This window comes from Pristiophorus japonicus, chromosome 3 (genome assembly GCF_044704955.1).
Source record: "Pristiophorus japonicus isolate sPriJap1 chromosome 3, sPriJap1.hap1, whole genome shotgun sequence".
In the NCBI taxonomy this organism is placed as follows: Eukaryota; Metazoa; Chordata; class Chondrichthyes; family Pristiophoridae; genus Pristiophorus; species Pristiophorus japonicus.
This window is the reverse complement of record NC_091979.1, coordinates 226,266,039-226,286,209: the sequence shown is the minus strand read 5'-3', so window position 1 is coordinate 226,286,209 and position 20,171 is coordinate 226,266,039. Positions and strand designations below refer to the sequence as shown.

General features: G+C 46.3%; 1 pseudogene; it reads left to right on the top strand.

Moving 5' to 3' along the window:
- The first annotated feature begins 1,824 nt into the window (after positions 1-1,824).
- Positions 1,825-19,448, top strand: LOC139259457 (probable G-protein coupled receptor 139; annotated as a pseudogene).
- Positions 19,449-20,171: the final 723 nt, after the last annotated feature.

Below are 20,171 nucleotides of genomic sequence, written 5' to 3'. Positions count from 1 at the left end.
GACGAGCTGCACATTGAGGGAGTGGAAGCCCTTGCAGTTGACAAAGACTCCTGGGTGACGATGGGGTGCCCTGATAGCCATATGTGCAGTTGATGACGCCCTGCACCCAAGGGAAGCCAGCCAGAGCGGCAAAGCTGAGCGCCCACTCAGTAACACCCGCTTCATCAATGGCAAAGTTGATATCAGTGGCTGACTTGTTCAACAGGGCATCGATGACCTGTGTGATGCATCTGTGAGTGGCTGACTGCGAAATGTCACAAATGTTTGCTGCAGATACCTGGAAAGAGCCTGAAGTAAAGAAGTTGAGGGCGCTGCAGACTTTGAGAGCCACTGGTAAGGCATGTCCACCCACTCCTCTGGGCTACGGGTCTTGCTCCAGCAATGCACAATGATCTGGCGATGATTTGACACTGCTGCTCAGTCATGCTGAGGAAGCTCATCCTTTGCCTGTTGGGGGTATCGCTTCTGGCGGGGTGCAGCCCTGCATCGATGCCCTCTGCATTGTGGAACATCAGGTGGTTGAGAAGAAGATTGATGGTATTGTTGTTGGTTCTGCTGGTGTGTCTGGTGCTGCTGGTGTTGGGGTTCATTGTGGTCTGATTCGGAGGACGAAGATGAGACGGTATAGACGCCACCCATGCCGATGGAATAGATGGCAGGTCAAGTAGAGATGACAGAAGTAATCTGTCAATGGTGTCAATGCACCATCATCCCTTTTGTCTCTTAATCTCTTCTGCCTTCCACTCTATCACAGATCTTCCCTTTTGTTCATTCCTCCCCTCCCCCCTTTCCCTGCCCCTACATTTGCTTAAAAACCTGTTACAGCTCTAACTTTTTCCATTTCTGCCGAAAGGTCATCGACCTGAAAAATTAACTCTGTTTCAGTTGAGTATTCCAGCATTTTCTCTTTTTTATTTCAGATTTCCAGCTTTCGCAATATTTTTCTTTTGTGTCAATGGTGTGACAGGTTCTGATAGTGAGGTGACACTAAATGGCGACTTTTCCGGAAACACCTGCAGCCTGTAGAAAGCTAAATCTGCACTGGCAATGCAGTCAGTAACAGCTTCTGTCTGAGGAACGTGATCAGCTGTGAGGTGGGAGATTTTATTGTACTTTCCAAGCTGTGCACTAATCAATTAGATCAATGGTCACTCAACTTTCGCCTCAGGTTGACAGATGTGCTTCCTGAGCTGCGTGATTCTTGAGGTCATCCAATGAAATTTGAAAGGTAGGATTAAAATGACTCTTAAAGGTCTGACAAGTACCTAATAATTATTTAAATTAGCTCACCTGCCTCTGCTGTTCGGCAAATGCACCCGAGGGGGTGAGCTCTCAACCTGCTGCAAGATTTTTCACATTTTCCATCTGACCCACCTCTGATCATGCTCACACAGACCCCAGAAGATTTCCCCCAATGTTTTACATTCCTAAATCAGGATTTGAATTTGGGTGGAAAACAGGAACTCTAACCACTAAACAATGTGGGGACTTCAATTGCGAAAATTACATATATAATAAGAACATAAACCAGGTTGTCTAACCAGGAGAGCATGACTGTTACAGTTCTTAGTTTTTTTTCTGAAGAAGTGCTATGAGAATAATATTCTGGAACTCGGAGGGCTGTGAATTAAGGCTTTCCAATATCAACAAATTATAACAAAACCAGTTTCTTAATCTGTTTGTTCAAATGATTGTAACTAATGTTACTGTTGAGGCAGCTTAATGATCTCACTGGAGATTTCTCCTGCGTATAAATAAGGGCTTCATTGAATCCATTAGCTCAGTGTATCAGTCAGATGCAGCAATAATTACTGCTCACCAAAAATGCATCAACAAGAACTAATTCATCCACTGGATTTCACTTACTACCCTATTCTTGCAGCTTTCGGCATACCTGGTAAGTTATAACAACTTATTAGTTATGTTAACTTGTGTTTAATTACACTACTGCTGTTGTGTGTATACTATCTTGATGTGCTTTTATACAATACAATACCTTTAATGCATAAACTTTCCCAGATACGCAAGAAAAAAGAATGTACACCAACAGTTTTGGTCTCCATATTTAAGGAAGGATATACTTGCATTGGAGGCTGCTCAGTGAAGGTTCACTAGGTTGATTCCGGAGATGAGGGGATTGACTTATGAGGATAGGTGGAGTAGATTGGGCTTATACTCATTGGAGTTCAGAAGAATGAGAGGTGTTCTTATTGAAACATAAGATAATGAGGGGGCGCGACAAGGTGGGTGCAGAGAGGATATTTCCACTCGTAGGGGAAACTAAAACTAGGGGACATAGTCTTAGAATGATGGGCAGCATGTAGATGAAGAGGGGGCATAGAATAGATCCTTGGGAGTCTCTAGGTGACTATAACGGGCAGGTAAGAGAAGCCATCACTCGTTACTTTGGCTGTGTTCAGATGGGTAGGAATTTAACCTTGAGGTGAAGTCTCACTGATCTGGATGGCAGAGGCAAGGCACTGGAAGAACATGACACGGCCAACTGCTGCACGTTGCCGAAGGGATGAGGTGGGATACAGCACTTTAGTCAGTGAAATTAGTTTGTGACTTTGGTTTCAATCATTTCTGTAGTTGAGGTGGAAGTTGGACTACAGGGATTTGAACATTTATAGGAGAGGGGGGCACAGAGCCTGGAGGTCGTGAACCTTTAAAAAGGAAGGGGAGGTAGCTTGCAAGGACGAAGGGTCAAGGACATTGTTCCCTGTAATTTTTGGGGGCCACATGGTCCCTTTAACGTATTTTTTCCAATTTGCAAGCCGGTTCACCGCCTGCGCAGGACTCCTAGAGTGCTGTGCAGCCACACAGATTAAGATACACATTGGTTTCTGGTGTTTTTTGAGGAATGAATGATAAATGCAACTTTCAAGGAAGTTGGAGAGGGAGCTATTGACATCAGATACCATGAAGGCCAAGAAGGGTAGTTGGTCAGGAGTTGCGTGGGAAAGCTCAATTGATCAGGAAGTGAGTCTCCTGGACAAGATAAGCTCAGAGAAGCCAGGGAGGGTTGGGTGTACAGGGCTAGTGAGTGGGGAACAAGAGGATTTTTGGGCTTGAGGGGAATCATAGAGCACAAAAGGAGGCCATTCGGCCTATCCTGCCTAAAGAGCTAACCAGTTAGTCCCACTCCCCTGCTCTTTCCCCCTAGCCCTACAAATGGTACCAGAATGGTATCAGGGATGAAGGACTCAGGGAGCAACATGGAGGCATGCCACTTCAGGGAGCAGTGCGAGCTGGTGCAGGAGGGCGACGGCAGCGAAGAGTGACGTCATCAAGGTCCAGGTCGGTGATTGGAGCATGGGCAGATACAGCAGGAGCTGCGAGAGACTGTGGAGGGATGTGATCGGGGCCCAGGGAAGGCGTGAGTTCGGGGCCAGGTGCCCTGGGGCAGCACGGGCCAGCCCACACTGCGATATGTGTGCACACTAGGTCCATGCAGCAGAGCTGGTCTCCAGTCGTCTTGGTTAATCCTCACCACTGGACCAAGACCTAGCTCTGTCAAGCCCGTGTGGTGGCTGGTGTGCAACGGCCACCACATGTTAAAAAAATCCACCCACAGGCATCTTCCACCCTTCAACATATAGCTTGGGATCTGGAATATTAGGTCCTTCATTGAAACACCTGTAAACTCATCCCTTTTTGCCGTGGAAGCAAATCATCCTCGTTTCGAGGGACTGCCTATGATGATGATCTTGATGTGATGGACTTGGTTATAATGTAGAAATATTGTGCCATTTGATGCAGTATTTTAGGTCAAAATAATAAGATGAATAAGATTTGAACATGTGCGAGATTAACACTGTTGCTAAGATGTTAGAATTCAGCAGATTAAAAATTTAGGTTGTATTTGTTGAGGGAAAAAACCCCACAGGACAACTGAAACATTTAAGGAGGCCATCATCCCCGTGCTAAATCTTTGCATGTGCAATCCAAAACTTATCCACCATCCCATTCTCTCTCCAAAACCCATATCTTCCTCTGCTTCAAATGTTAAACTTTTCTATAAGATACTGTGGTCTCTACCGTTTCCAACACATCTCGAAGATGAGCATCACAGATTTACCCCAACCCTTTGTTTCCTGTCTCTCAATCAACATTTTATCCTTGTTGCTACACTGTGATATGGGTGTATTTTTGTAACTATTTTCTAGTGTGTTACCTTATCAAACACCTTTTGCAAATCCATATATAGCACATCTATTGCATTCCCTTTCTCTATCTAATTAGTAATTTCTTCTAAACATTCTGTTACATGTGTCAAATATAACTTGCTTTCAGCAAATCTGTGCTGCCTGTCCTTGATTAACCTATGTATTTCTAAATGCTTACTAAATCCATAATTCAAAATATAATTTTAAAAGATTTGGTCCAAAGCGAGCATTTGACTAGTAAAAGTATATAAATAGTAAAACGATAGTCAATAAAAAGGTATGGGGCCGATTAGAGGCCAAAAAGATCTTGCGGAGACAGAGGACGTGGCTGAGTAAATGAGTACCTTGCATCTCCAAAGTAGAGAATGTCACAGCAAAGGAGGAGCGGGTAGAGGATTTGGATAAAAACAGAAAAGAGGAGATACTCAAAAGGTTGGCAGCTTTCATAGAAACATAGAAACATAGAAAACAGGTGCAGGAGTAGGCCATTCGGCCCTTCGAGCCTGCACCGCCATTCAATAAGATCATGGCTGATCATTCCTTCAGTACCCCTTTCTTGCTTTCTCTCCATACCTCTTGATCCCTTTAGCCATAAGGGCCATATCTAACTCCCTCTTGAATATATCCAGTAAACTGGCATCAACAACTTTCAAAGTAGAAAAGTGTTTGGTCCAGAGGGGATGCATCCTGGGTTGCTGAGGAAAGCAAGGGAGGATCTAGCAGAGCCCCTGGTCACAATCTTCCAATACTCCTTAGATATGGAAACAGTGCCAGATGACTGGAGAGTTGCAAAGGTTACAGTCCCATTCAAAAAAGGAAGGAGGGATAAACCCTACAATACAGGCCAGTCATTCGAACATCGGTGGTGGAGAAACTTTTAGAGACAATAATCCGAGACAAAATGAATTTGCAATTGGAAAAAAATGGGTTAATAAATAATAGTTATCATTGATTTATTAAAGGCAAATCATGTTTGATTAACATGATTGAGTTCTTCGATGAAGTAACAGCGCAAGTTGATGAAGGTAGTGTGTTGGTGTTGTCTATATGGACCTTTAAAAGGCACTTGATAAAGTACCACATAATAGATGTGTTAGAAATATTGAAGCCCATGGATGCAAAGAAGCAGTGCCAGTTTGGAAACAAAATTGGCTAAGGGACAGAAAGCAGAGAGTAGTGGTGAATGGTCGTTTTTTTAGACGAAATGGAAGTATACATAGAAACATAGAAACATAGAAAATAGGTGCAGGAGTAGGCCATTCGGCCCTTCTAGCCTGCACCGCCATTCAATGAGTTCATGGTTGAACATGCAAATTCAGTACCCCGTTCCTGCTTTCTCGCCATACCCCTTGATCCCCCTAGTAGTAAGGACTTCATCGAACTCCCTTTTGAATATATTTAGTGAATTGGCCTCAACTACTTTCTGCGGTAGAGAATTCCACAGGTTCACCACTCTCTGGGTGAAGAAGTTTCTCCTCATCTCGGTCCTAAATGGCTTACCCCTTATCCTTAGACTGTGACCCCTGGTTCTGGACTTCCCCAACATTGGGAACATTCTTCCTGCATCCAACCTGTCTAAACCCGTCAGAATTTTAAACATTTCTATGAGGTCCCCTCTCATTCTTCTGAACTCCAGTGAATACAAGCCCAGTTGATCCAATCTTTCTTGATAGGTGAGTCCCACCATCCCGGGAATCAGTCTGGTGAACCTTCGCTGCACTCCCTCAATAGCAAGAATGTCCTTCCTCAAGTTAGGAGACCAAAACTGTACACAATACTCCAGGTGTGGCCTCACCAAGGCCCTGTACAACTGTAGCAACACCTCCCTGCCCCTGTACTCAAATCCCCTCGGTATGAAGGCCAACATGCCATTTGCTTTCTTAACCGCCTGCTGTATCTGCATGCCAACCTTCAATGACTGATGTACCATGACACCCAGGTCTTGTTGCACCTCTCCTTTTCCTAATCTGTCACCATTCAGATAATAGTCTGTCTCTCTGTTTTTACCACGAAAGTGGATAACCTCACATTTATCCACATTATACTTCATCTGCCATGCATTTGCCCACTCACCAAACCTATCCAAGTCACTCTGCAGCCTCATAGCGTCCTCCTCGCAGCTCACACTGCCACCCAACTTAGTGTCATCCGCAAATTTGGAGATATTACATTTAATCCCCTCGTCTAAATCATTAATGTACAGTGTAAACAGCTGAGGCCCCAGCACAGAACCTTGCGGTACCCCACTAGTCACTGCCTGCCATTCTGAAAAGTACCCATTTACTCCTACTCTTTGCTTCCTGTCTGCCAACCAGTTCTCAATCCACGTCAGCACACTACCCCTAATCCCATGTGCTTTAACTTTGCACATTAATCTCTTGTGTGGGACCTTGTCGAAAGCCTTCTGAAAGTCCAAATACACCACATCAACTGGTTCTCCCTTGTCCACTCTACTGGAAACATCCTCAAAAAATTCTAGAAGATTTGTCAAGCATGATTTCCCTTTCACAAATCCATGTTGACTTGGACCTATCATGTCACCTCTTTCCAAATGCGCTCCTATGACATCCTTAATAATTGATTCCATCATTTTACCCACTACTGAGGTCAGGCTGACCGGTCTATAATTCCCTGTTTTCTCTCTCCCTCCTTTTTTAAAAAGTGGGGTTACATTGGCTACCCTCCACTCCATAGAAACTGATCCAGAGTCAATGGAATGTTGGAAAATGACAGTCAATGCATCCGCTATTTCCAAGGCCACCTCCTTAAGTACTCTGGGATGCAGTCCATCAGGCCCTGGGGATTTATCGGCCTTCAATCCCATCAATTTCCCCAACACAATTTCCCGACTAATAAGGATTTCCCTCAGTTCCTCCTCCTTACTAGACCCTCTGACCCCTTTTATATCCGGAAGGTTGTTTGTGTCCTCCTTAGTGAATACCGAACCAAAGTACTTGTTCAATTGGTCTGCCATTTCTTTGTTCCCCGTTATGACTTCCCCTGATTCTGACTGCAGGGGACCTACGTTTGTCTTTACTAACCTTTTTCTCTTTACATATCTATAGAAACTTTTGCAATCCGTCTTAATGTTCCCTGCAAGCTTCTTCTCGTACTCCATTTTCCCTGCCCTAATCAAACCCTTTGTCCTCCTCTGCTGAGTTCTAAATTTCTCCCAGTCCCCGGGCTCGCTGCTATTTCTGGCCATTTTGTATGCCACTTCCTTGGCTTTAATACTATCCCTGATTTCCCTTGATAGCTACGGTTGAGCCACCTTCCCTTTTTTATTTTTACGGCAGACAGGAATGTACAATTGTTGTAGTTCATCCATGCGGTCTCTAAATGTCTGCCATTGCCCATCCACAGTCAACCCCTTAAGTATCATTCGCCAATCTATCCGAGCCAATTGACGCCTTATACCTTCAAAGTTACCCTTCTTTAAGTTCTGGACCATGGTCTCTGAATTAACTGTTTCATTCTCCATCCTAATGCAGAATTCCACCATATTATGGTCACTCTTCCCCAAGGGGCCTCGCACAACGAGATTGCTAATTAATCCTCTCTCATTACACAACACCCAGTCTAAGATGGCCTCCCCGCTAATTGGTTCCTCGACATATTGCACTCCAGGAAATCCTTCTCTACCGTATTGCTTCCAGTTTGGCTAGCCCAATCTATGTGCATATTAAAGTCACCCATTATAACTGCTGCACCTTTATTGCATGCACCCCTAATTTCCTGTTTGATGCCCTCCCCAACATCACTACTACTGTTTGGAGGTCTGTACACAACTCCCACTGACGTTTTTTGCCCTTTGGTGTTCTGCAGCTCTACCCATATAGATTCCACATCATCCAAGCTAATGTCCTTCCTAACTATTACATTAATCTCCTCTTTAGCCAGCAATGCTACCCCACCTACTTTTCCTTTTATTCTACCCTTCCTGAATGTTGAATAGCCCTGGATGCTGAGTTCCCAGCCCTGATCATCCTGGAGCCACGTCTCCGTAATCCCAATCACATCATATTTGTTAACATCTATTTGCACAGTTAATTCATCCACCTTATTACGGATACTCCTTGCATTAAGACACAAAGCCTTCAGGCTTGTTTTTTTAACACCCTTTGTCCTTTTAGAATTTTGCTGTACAGTGGCTCTTTTTGTTCTTTGCCTTGGGTTTCTCTGCCCTCCACTTTTCCTCATCTCCTTTCTGTCTTTTGCTTTTGTCTCCTTTTTGTTTCCCTCTGTCTCCCTGCATTGGTTCCCATCCCCCTGCCATATTAGTTTAACTCCTCCCTAACAGCACTAGCAAACACTCCCCCTAGGACATTGGTTCTGGTCCTGCCCAGGTGCAGACCGTCCGGTTTGTACTGGTTCCACCTCCCCCAGAACCGGTTCCAATGCCCCAGGAATTTGAATCCCTCCCTGCTGCACCACTGCTCAAGCCACGTATTCATTTGCGCTATCCTGCAATTCCTACTCTGACTAGCACGTGGCACTGGTAGCAATCCCGAGATTACTACTTTTGAGGTCCTACTTTTTAATTTAGTTCCTAGCTCCTTAAATTCGTTTTGTAGGACCTCATCCCTTTTTTTTTACCTATGTCGTTGGTACCAATGTGCACCACGACAACTGGCTGTTCTCCCTCCCTTTTTAGAATGTCCTGCACCCGCTCAGAGACATCCTTGACCCTTGCACCAGGGAGGCAACGTACCATCCTGGAGTCTCGGTTGCGGCCGCAGAAACGCCTATCTATTCCCCTCACAATTGAATCCCCTATCACTATCACTCTACCACTCTTTTTCCTGCCCTCCTGTGCAACAGAGCCAGCCATGGTGCCATGAACTTGGCTGCTGCTGCCCTCCCCTGATGAGTCATCCCCCTCAACAGTACGGTGTATCTGTTTTGCAGGGGGATGACCGCAGGGGACCTCTGCACTACCTTCCTTGCACTGCTCTTCCTGCTGGTCTTCCATTCCCTATCTGGCTGTGGATCCTTCACCTGCGATAAGACCAACTCGCTACACGTGCTACTCACGTCATTCTCAGCATCGTGGATGCTCCAGAGTGAATCCACCCTCAGCTCCAACTCCGCAACACGGTCCGTCAGGAGCTGGAGGCGGATACACTTCCCGCAGATGTAGTCGTCAGGGACACTGGTGTCGTCCCTGAGTTCCCACATGGTACAGGAGGAGCATATCACGTGACCGAGCTCTCCTGCCATGACTTAACCCTTAGATACACTTAAATTGACAACAACAGTGTTAAAATTTACTGACTGATATAAAAAAGAAAAAGAAAAGCTACTCACCAATCACCAGCCAATCACTTACCCCTTTGGCTGTGACGTCACCTTTTGATTTCTTTCTGCTTCTTTTTTGCCTTCTCTCCCAGCTGGAGCTGTACAAGCTCCGCCTCTCTCGACGCTCCCCGGACTGCCCGACTGCTGAGCCTTTATAGGCCGCTGCCTCTCGCCGACTGCCACCTCTCTCGACGCTCCCCGGACTGCCCGACTGCTGAGCCTTTATAGGCCGCTGCCTCTCGCCGACTCCCACCTCTCTCGACGCTCCCCGGACTGCCCGACTGCTGAGCCTTTATAGGCCACTGCCTCTCGCCGACTCCCGCCTCTCTCGATACAGTTGTGTTCCCAGGGGTTGGCATTAGGACCACTGCTCTTTTTGATATATATTAATGACCTGGGCTTGGGTGTATATGGCATCCTTTCAAAGTTTAAGATGATATGAAACTCAGAAATGTGAGGAGGATAATAATAGACTTCAGGAGGACATAGATAGATTGGTGAAATGGGCAAACACAGGGAAGCTGAAATTTAATGCAGAGAAGAGTGAAATGATGTAAGAAAAATAAGGAGCAGCAATATAAACTGACTGGTACAATTTTAAAGGGGGTGCAGGAACAGAGAGACCTGGGGGTGTATGTACACAAATCTTTGAAAGTGGTAGGTCAATTTAAAAAAGCTGTTAAGAAAGCATACGGGATCCTTGGTTTTATAAACAGAGGCATAGAATACAAAAGCAAGGAAGTTATTCTAAACCTTTAAAAACCACTGGTTAAGCCCGAGCTGGAGTATTTTGTCCAATTCTGGGCACCGCACTTTAGAAAAGATGTCAAGGCCTTAGAGTGGGTGCTGAGAAGTTTTACTAGAATTATTATGTCTGTAAGCACTCTAGTAATGACTCCACGAGGCATTGTAGTGACTTGAATTGTGGTGACCTTAGTCCATTTATTACAGCTGCTGAGGGAGGGCACAGCATGGTGAGCTCCCTTTTATACCTGGTTACCTAGGTCTCCACCAGTTGCACCCTCTGGTGGTACAAGCATAGTGGAAACAGTGTGAAGGTACATCCAGTAGTCTTATGTAACTGTACATTGCGTGTACAGGGAGTATACTTATGTTATACATACACAACATCACTCTCCCCTAAATCTTGAGCTACTGGCCTTTGCATTGTGTGATCTGGCCCTAGATTTGAGTGCCCAATGTCCTTGCACCTTGTCTATGCTTCGGTTTGGCTCTCTCCCTGTTGACCCCAAGTCCTTATTGCCTCAACATTGGGAAATGGTCAGAAGTGGATGGTTTGAGGTTGCAGTGGGGTTTGAATGGGTTCTGGGTGTGATCCATGTATGTCCATGGCTACATACATCCATCCCCCCCCCCCTCCCCATACATAGACCATGTGTGTGGCTCAACACCTGCATGTGCATACATGTACAGAAAGAAAGAACAAAAAACCCCATAAGATTAATTACATCACTGTTTGGGTTCAGCAGTAATGGAACAAGTACATATTACAGGTAAGGTACATACGTGGTATCACAGTCTTGTCCCTGGGGTGTAGATGCAGGTGGGTGAGGACACTAGTTCCAGAGTTATCGGACTGTGTCCAGGTTGTCTGATGGCAGCGCTGCACCCCCTGCCAGCTGAGTGGGCTCGGATCACTCACCTGGCTGAGTCTCAGGGCCATTGCCGTTGCCTAATGGTGGGCAGAGCCACAGGAGTGTGTGGCCTCCCTATCCTGCTTTGAGGGCTGCGGTGTCTCTTTGCTGCCCTTCAGCGATAGTGGGAGCCTGGTCATCCAAGGTCCCAATGGGAGAGCTGGAGGGTGCTAGCCTCTTGCTCCCGATACTGGCCCTGGTGGCCAGAGAGGTAGAGCCGATCAGGGGCAGGGTACCGGTAGTGGTGCCTTTGCCGTCCGCTGATCGCTGGCCCTGCAGCTGATATGCTCCCTCGGTGTGTGGCCATGCTCCCTGGGGCATCACATTGATCCCGGAGGTGCAGGCTACATGATCGGGTAGCCCGCTGGACCTGTGTGCTTCCGACGGGAGGTTGCCCTTGGTTTTGTCGGCATGCATGTAGAACTCGGCATCGCACATCATTACTTCATTTACTCTCATAATACAATGGTTCTGACCGCAATCGTCTGACTTAACATGGTTAGTTACATTTACATACTTGAATTTGTCAATTACATCGCTTACATATGTATCACCGGCATCGCTGTATAAAGAGTGGAACTGTCCCTTTAATTGTGATGGGTTGCCGGTCTCCTTTAAGAGGGTCTTGCAATCTTTACCCCAATTCGGTTCGCTGCTCGGCATCACATGTTGCTCCATCAACGCTGTTGTGTATGGAGAAAGAGTCAGACGGAACACTGTGAGCTCAAAGTAAAGTGTGACCGTAGGTTTATTGCAGGTCTCCAGAGTGCCTCTCCAACCTGTGAAGCCTCCTTAAATACCTGTGTTCCCAAGGGATTATGGGATCCCTTGGGACACCAGGGGATGAACCCTCTTGTGGCTGTACAGAGTAAGTACAAGTCCACATATATAACAACACTCCCCCCCCCCTCAAAGTCAATAGTGTAATTATTTACAATGTGAGTCGATCTGGGGCCCTTCTTGCCCTGGTTGATCATCTCGGTGTGAAAGCTGGTGTTGTTGAATCGTTTGTTGGGCCCTTGCTGGGCTGCTGTGCAGCTGGCCTTGCTGGGCTGCCTGGTGTGTTGGGCCCTGCAGGGCTGCTGTGGATGATGGGTTCTGCTTCGTGGTCAACCGTGGTGCCGGTTGCCACTGGTGTGTGTGTGTGTGTGTTGGGGGGTCAAAAAAGGTAGGGTCCAAGGTGGGTTGCTCAGGATAGTCCGTGAATCTGAGTTTGATTTGGTCCAAGTGTTTCCGGTGAATGAGTCCATTTGAAAGTTTGACCCGAAACACCCTGCTCCCCTCTTTGGACACGACAGTGCCAGGAAGCCACTTGGGACCTTGTCCATAATTTAATACAAATACAGGATCATTGACTTCAATCTCGCGTGACACATTTGCGCTATCATGGTATACACTTTGTTGCTCTCTACCTGTTCATGTAGATCAGGGTGAACTAACGAGAGCCTTGTCTTAAGTGCCCTTTCCATGAGCAGTTCAGCAGGTGGGATCCCAGTGAGTGAGTGGGGTCTTGTGCGGTAACTAAGCAGGACTCAGGATAAGCGAGTCTGCTGTGAGCCTTCAGTTACCCTCTTCAAGCCTTGCTTGATGGTTTGCACTGCTCTCTCTGCCTGACCATTGGACGCTGGTTTAAACGGGGCAGATGTGACATGTTTGATCCCATTACGGGTCATGAATTCTTTGAACTCAGCACTGGTAAAACATGGCCTGTTGTCGCTCACCAGGACATTGGTTAAGCCATGTGTGGCAAACGTGGCCCGCAGGCTTTCAGTAGTGGCAGCGGACGTGCTAACCGACATTAGCTCACATTCAATCCATGTCTACAATCACAAGGAACATTTTACCCCATAGACACATGCTAAGTTTCTTTTTCAATCATGCTTTAGGCTCTCTCAGCCTTAGACAGACTTCTGGATGCAGAAGCAGCTGGTTGCAGTTTCCCGAAATCATTAGCTTGTTGCAATACACACCCGGCGCCATATGATGATGCATCACATGCTAGTACTAAACGCTTACATGGATCATACAACACAAGCAATTTGTTTGAGCATAACAATTTTCTCGCTTTTACAAAGGCATTTTCTTGGCTTTTGCCCCAAACCCATGCGCCCCCTTTTCGTAGTAAAAAATGCAGTGGTTCTAACAGGGTGCTGAGACCCAGTAAAAAGTTATCAAAGTAGTTCAAGAATCCCAGAAACGACTGCAGCTCTGTCACGTTCTGTGGCCTTGGTGCGTTCTCGATTGCCTCCGTCTTCGCATTGGTGGGCCTGATCCCATCTGCCGCAATCCTCCTTCCCAAGAACTCCACTTCAGGCGCCAGGAAAACACACTTCGAGCGTTTTAACCTGAGCCCCATGCGATTGAGTCGACTAAGAACCTCTTCCAGGTTCTGCAGGTGCTCGACTGTGTTCCGACCTGTGACCAAGATGTTGTCCTGGAAGACCACGGTGTGCGGGACCGACTTCAGCAAACTTTCCATGTTTCTCTGGAATATCGTCGCCACTGATCGGATTCCAAACGGGCATCTGTTATAAACAAAAAGACCTTTGTGCGTGTTGATGCAGGTGAGGGCCTTCGATGATTCCTCCAGTTCCTGCGTCATGTAGGCTAAAGTCAAATCCAGCTTCATGAACGTCTTTCCTCCTGCCAGCGTTGCAAAGAGGTCGTCGGCCTTTGGTAGTGGGTACTGGTCCTGCAGGGAGAAACGATTGATAGTTACTTTGTATTTTGCCAAAGATTCTGACGGTGCCGCCTCCCTTGAGGACTGGGACATTAGGACTGGCCCACTCACTGAATTCGATCGGTGAAATGATGCCCTCTCTTTGCAGCCGGTCTAGCTCAATCACTACCCTTTCTCTCATCATGTACGATATAGCTCTCGCCTTGTGATGGATGGGTCGCGCCCTTGGAATTAGGTGGATCTGCACTTTTGCTTCTTGGAATTTCCCGACGCCTGGTTTGAACAGCGAAGGAAATTTGTTTAAGAACTGGGCACATGAAGTGTCGTTAGCGGGCGATAGCGCTCGGACATCGTCCCAGTTCCAACGTATCTTTCCCAGCCAGCTCCTGCCGAGCAGCGTGGGACCATCGCCTGCTACCACCCAGAGTGGTAGCTTGTGCACCGCTCCATCGTAGGAGACCTTTATGGTAGCACTGCCGATTACAGGAATCAGTTCTTTCGTGTAAGTTCTTAGTTTTGTGCGAACTGGAGTTAAGACTGGTCTTGAGGCCTTGTTGCATGACAACCTTTCGAAAGTCTTTTTGTCCATGATGGACTGGCTCGCGCCCGTGTGCAGCTCCATTAACACCGGGAGTCCATTTAGTTCAACATTCAGCATTATTGGGGGTCAATTCGTGTTGAATGTGTGTATTCCATGTACCTCTGTCTCCTCAATCTGAGGCTCTGGTCCGTGGATCTGACCTCCTCTGCAATATGGTGGTTTGCAGGTTTAACAGGCTTAGCAGCTCACCTGCACACTCATTGGAGGTGTCCCATTGTTCCACAGCCCTTGCAAAAGTACTCTTTGAATCGGCATGAATGGAAACGATGATCATCCCCGCAGTGGATGTTATTGGCCTTGTATTCATCACCCTTTATGGTGGACTCTGAGTCATCTGCGGATGTGCAGCTGCAGGTATGTGTGACCTGCCCTGTACGTTACGATTCGAAAACAACATCACTTTGTTCACAGCACTTGTAGCAGCACTTGTGTGCTGAGATATTTGCTTCGTATTGTCAGTGGTGGCAATGAACGCCTGGGCTATCGCTATGGCCTTACTCAAGGTTGGGTTCTCTACAGTCAAAAGTTTGCGAAGTATGGTTTCGTGGCCAATGCCAAGTACGAAAAAGTCTCTGAGCATGTGCTCCAAATGTCCCTCAAATTTGCAATGTCCTGCAAGGCATCTTAGCTCGGCGACATAACTTGCCACTTCCTGGCCTTTAGACCTTTTGTAGGTGTAGAACCGGTACCTCGCCATCAGAACGCTTTCCTTCAGGTTCAAATGCTCTCAGACCAGTGTGCACAAATCGTCGTATGATTTCTCCGTGGGTTTCGCTGGAGTGAGCAGATTCTTCATGAGGCTATACTTTGGTGCCCCACAGACGGTGAGGAGGATCGCTCTACGTTTGGCAGCGCTCTCTTCCCCATCTAGTTCGTTGGCCACGAAGTATTGGTCGAGTTGCTCCACAAAAGTTTCCCAATCATCTCCCTCCAAACGTTTCTCCAGGATGCCCACTGTTCTCTGCATCTTTGAGTTCGCTATCTGTATCTCATCGCCAGTTGTGTTTGGAGAAAGAGTCAGACTGAACACTGTGAACTCAAAGTAAAGTGTGACCTTAATCTTTTATTGCAGGTCTCCAGAGTGCCTCTCCAACCTGTGAAGTCTCCTTAAATACCTGTTCTCTCAAGGGATTATGGCATCCCTTGGGACTCCAGGGGATGAGCCCTCTGGTGGCTGTACAGAGTAAATACAAGTCCACATATATAACAAACGCTACCCGTCGTGGTCGAGCCGCCGCCATCTTTACTTCAGGCGCTTCACCTCGTGGTTTGGGTGCCATCTTCTTTCTCTCCATGGGGTAGGCTGCGGTGATCCTTTCCTCCCCAGGTTCTGCCACGGAAGCAGGGAAGTTGCCTTCTGCGCCGATTTTCTTCCTCCGGAGTCCTGTCACTGGAGCCTGGAAGTTGGGTTGTTTCAGCTGGATCATCTCGCCGTTGGGTTGAGCGGTCTGTGTTGTCTCCTCGCAGTCAAGTTGATTGGCTGGTTTCTCAGGTGCTGTGCTGGATCCAACTTTGGGGCCGCGGAGGACATCGATTGCCGGAGGCTGGAGGTTTTCACAGCTCCAACGGATCTTTTTAATCCATCTTCTTCCTAGCAGCATTGGACTATCACCAGCAACGATCCACCAAGGTAACTTGTGCATCGCGCCGCCATGGGACACCTGGACATCCACGCTGCCAATGACTGGGATGGTGTCGTTTGTATAGGTGAGCAGCTTCACTTGGATCAGGATCATTTTAGGTCGTTCAATTGGATTGTCCCAGAGTTTCTCAAAGGCTGCCTGATTCATCAGTGACTGGCTCGCCCCTGTGTCCACCTCCATAGTGACTGGAACATCATTGATTTCGACTTCCATTTTCAACGGAAAACTCTCGGTGGTACAGGTAAACACCCTGTACACCTCATTGTGGGGCTGAGCTGCCTCATGGACTCTCTCTTCATCGTTGCTAGAGTCCGGATGATCGGCCAAATCTTCATCGACTCGGTGAGTACAATTTCTCTTGCACATTCGCTGGAGGTGGCCCTTCGAGTTACAGCCTTTGCAATTATACTCTTTGTAGCGGCACCGGTGGGTCCTGTGATTTCCTCCACAGTGCCAGCATAGAATTGGCCGGTTGGCCCCATGTGGTGGATTCAGGGTTGTGGGACTCGGGGTTCTGTTCTCTCTTCCCTGAGAGAGACTGCTTGCAACAGCCTTGTCTCTAAAAGGCGCCGGGTTAGAGTCCTGCGATTCCAAGCGGAATCACCCACTTGGCTGGCTCACGTTAATTGCCTTCTGCAGGGTGACCGTGGTGTCCGCAGAGAGCAACCTGTGGAGAGGGCCCTCGTGGCCGATTCAATGACGAAGATATCCCGCAGCGCTTCGGTGAGGTGGTCACCAAAATCACACGGCGCAGCCAATCGTCTGAGATCTGCAGCATATTTTGCGATTTCTTGGCCTTCAGGCCGCCGGTGGGTGTAGAACTGGTGTCTGGCTGTGAGGATGCTCTCTTTAGCTTTGAGCTGTTCCTGTATCATCATTACGAGCTCTGCATATGTTTTGGTTGCTGTCTTCGCTGGGGCTAGCAAGTCCCTGACGTGGCCATAGACAGTGGGCCCACAACTTCTGAGCAAGATAGCTCTGTGCTTATCAGCCAGCGAGGTCGGGTTGTCTCCCGCCAGGTCATTCGCAATGAAAAAGTGTTCGAGCCTTTCCACAAAGGCCTCCCAATCTTCCCCAACGGCAAATTGTTGAAAGGTGCCAAGGTTAGCCATTTTCATGTGGAAATTCGTAATCTCATCGCCAGTTATTATGTCTGTAAGCACCCTCGTAATGACTCCACGAGGTAAGGTATTGTATTTGAACTGTGGTGACCTTAGTCCATTTATTACAATTCCTGAGTGAGGGTACAGCATAGTGAGCTCCCTTTTATACCTTTTTACCTGTCGTGTACAGGTAACCAGGTATACCTAGATCTCCACCAGTTGCACCCTCTGGTGGTACAAGCATAGTGTATTCAGTGTGAAGGTACATCCAGTAGTCTTATGTAACTGTACATTGAGTGTACAGGGAGTATACTTATGTTATACATACACAACAAGAATGGTACCAGTGATGAGGGACTTCAGTTATGTGGAGAAACTGGAGAAGTTGGAGTTGTTCTCCTTAGAGCAGAGAACATTAAAAGGAGATTTAATAGAGGCGTTCAAAATCATGAATGATTTTGATCGAGTAAATAGGGAGAAACTGTTTCCAGTGGCAGAAGGGGCGGTAACCAGAGGACACAGACTTAAGGGGATTGACGAAGAACCAGGGGGTAAATAGGGAGATTTTTTTTGGTGCGATGTGGAAAGCACAGCCTGAAAGAGTGATGGGAGCAGATTAAATAGTAACTTTCAAAAGGGGATAAATACTTGAAGGGAAACAATTACAGGGCTATAGGGAAAGAGCAAGGGAGTGTGACTATTTGGATAGCTTTTTCAAAGAGCCAGCACGATGGGCTGAATGGCCTCCTTCTGTGCATATCATCCTATGATTCTATCTGCTGAAAGGAGTAATGATCGTAAACCTTTAGGTTTGAATTGGGAGTGACAGTGTGCTAGTTGAGGAAAATTCTGAGAGTTTTGTGGATGAATTTATAAAATTGTCTGTCCAGTGATTGGGTGCAGTAAAAAATAAACAAATAAGAAATTGAGTTACAATCGCAGAGTGTGGAAGCACAAATATTATAATCAACAGATGATTGCGATTGATAATGAGCAGCCACAGTGATTCTTGATATCAGGAACTTATGTCCACGCAAAGTACTTGTGATCTTTGGGCTGTGCAGAGGAGCACTGGGTTATAAAGCAGTGAGCTGCCAGCCTCAGTTAAAGACGTCTGTAACAATTTATTAATTGAATTGTTTTGTTCCGAAAATGTACAGTAACAGGTTTCTTCTACCTCCTGATTTCCCTCTCCAGAATAGTTTGGTCTCTCCAGCTCTCAATGTTCCAGATCCTCTATTCATAATCAGGAACGCCTGATCTCTTCCTCATCCTCTAATCTTTTTGACCAGTGTACTGTAAATGTATTCAAACTCCTTCAAAACCGTTAATTTTGCCATGAACCTGATCAATAATTTGATTTTTTTTCCCTCTCATTTTGCAGTTAACTTACTGGCGATTGTCACCCTATCCCGTGGAAAGTGCGGCCTCACCAGGTGCATCACTTTCTACCTGGTGTCCATGGCAGTGGGAGATCGGCTCGTTATTAACACTGGTGTAATGTTGTATAAGATTGTTTATTATTATTTCTGGAGTTCTTTCTTTGACACCATGCCAATTTGTCGCCTCATTGTCGTTCTGTACGCTTCAAGCCAGGACTGTTCTGTTTGGTTAACATTGGCTTTCACCTTCGATCGCTTCGTTGTCATTTGTTGGCAGCAGTTGAAAACAAAATACTGCACCGAGAAAATGGCCACTGTGATTATTACCATTGTTTGTGTAATCTTTTGTTTAAAATGCCTTCCTTGGTACTTTGCATTTGGACCTCGATATGTCATTAACAATGTACAGTGGGATTGCATCCTGACAGTAACCTTTTCTACCTCAAAAGCGTGGACAACATTTGCTTGGCTCCATCGCATTTTCACCCCATTATTCCCATTTGGTTCAATTCTGCTGTTCAATGTTTTGACTGTCAAAAATATTTTTGTGGCAAGCAAAGTTCGCAACAGACTGCGAGGCTGCAACAGTGGTGAGAATCACAATGATCTGGAGATAGCAAACTGCAAAAAATCCATCATTTTACTATTCACTATCTCTAGCAGTTTTATACTGTTATGGACAACGTATGTTGTGTATTTCTTATATGTACGAATCACAAATGCTTTTTTATCATACAAGTTTCAATGATCCTTTATTTAAGGTTCAACAAGCTGGATCCATGCTTCAGGTTTTGAATTCTTGTACAAACACGAGCATTTACGCAGTGATCCAGGCTAAATTCAGAAAGGAAGATAAGGATGTGGTGAAATATCCCCTTACTCTTATTTTCAAATTAATTAAGTGTGAAAACAACTGAAGGCAGAGCTGACATTCTAGATTCATAATCTGAACCCTAATGCAGTGTCACCCTAACCAAAACCCGAACCCAACCCCTAAGTGCCACGTGCTAATCAGAGTAGAGGGAGCAGGGTAGTTAGATTAAATACGTGGCTTATGCAGTGGTGCTAGAAGGAGGGATTCAAATTCCTGGGACATTGGAACCAGTTCTGGGGGAAGTGCGACCTGTACAAAAGGGATCGTCTGCATTTGGGCAGGACTGGAACTGATGTCCTGGGGGTAACATTTGTTAATGCAGTTCTGCAGTTCGAGAGTGTTTAAACTAATATGGCAGGGGGATGGGAACCTATGCAGCAAGACAGGGCGAAGTAATATGGAGTCAGAAACAAATGGTAGAAATGTAAAAAGCAAGAGTGGAAGGCCGAGTAAACAAAGGCAAGAAACAAAAGGGCCACAGTACATCATAATTCTAAAAGGACAAAGGGTGTTAAAAAAACAAGCCTGAAGGCTTTGTGACTTAATGCAAGGAGTATCCGTAATAAGGTGGATGAATTAACTGTGCAAATAGATGTTAACAGATATGATGTGATTGGGATTACAGAGACGTGGCTCCAGGATGATCAGGGCTAGGAACTCAACATCCAAGGTTATTCAACATTCAGGAAGGATAGAATAAAAGGAAAAGGAGGTGGGGTAGCATTGCTGGTTAAAGAGGAGATTAATGCAATAGTTAGGAAGGACA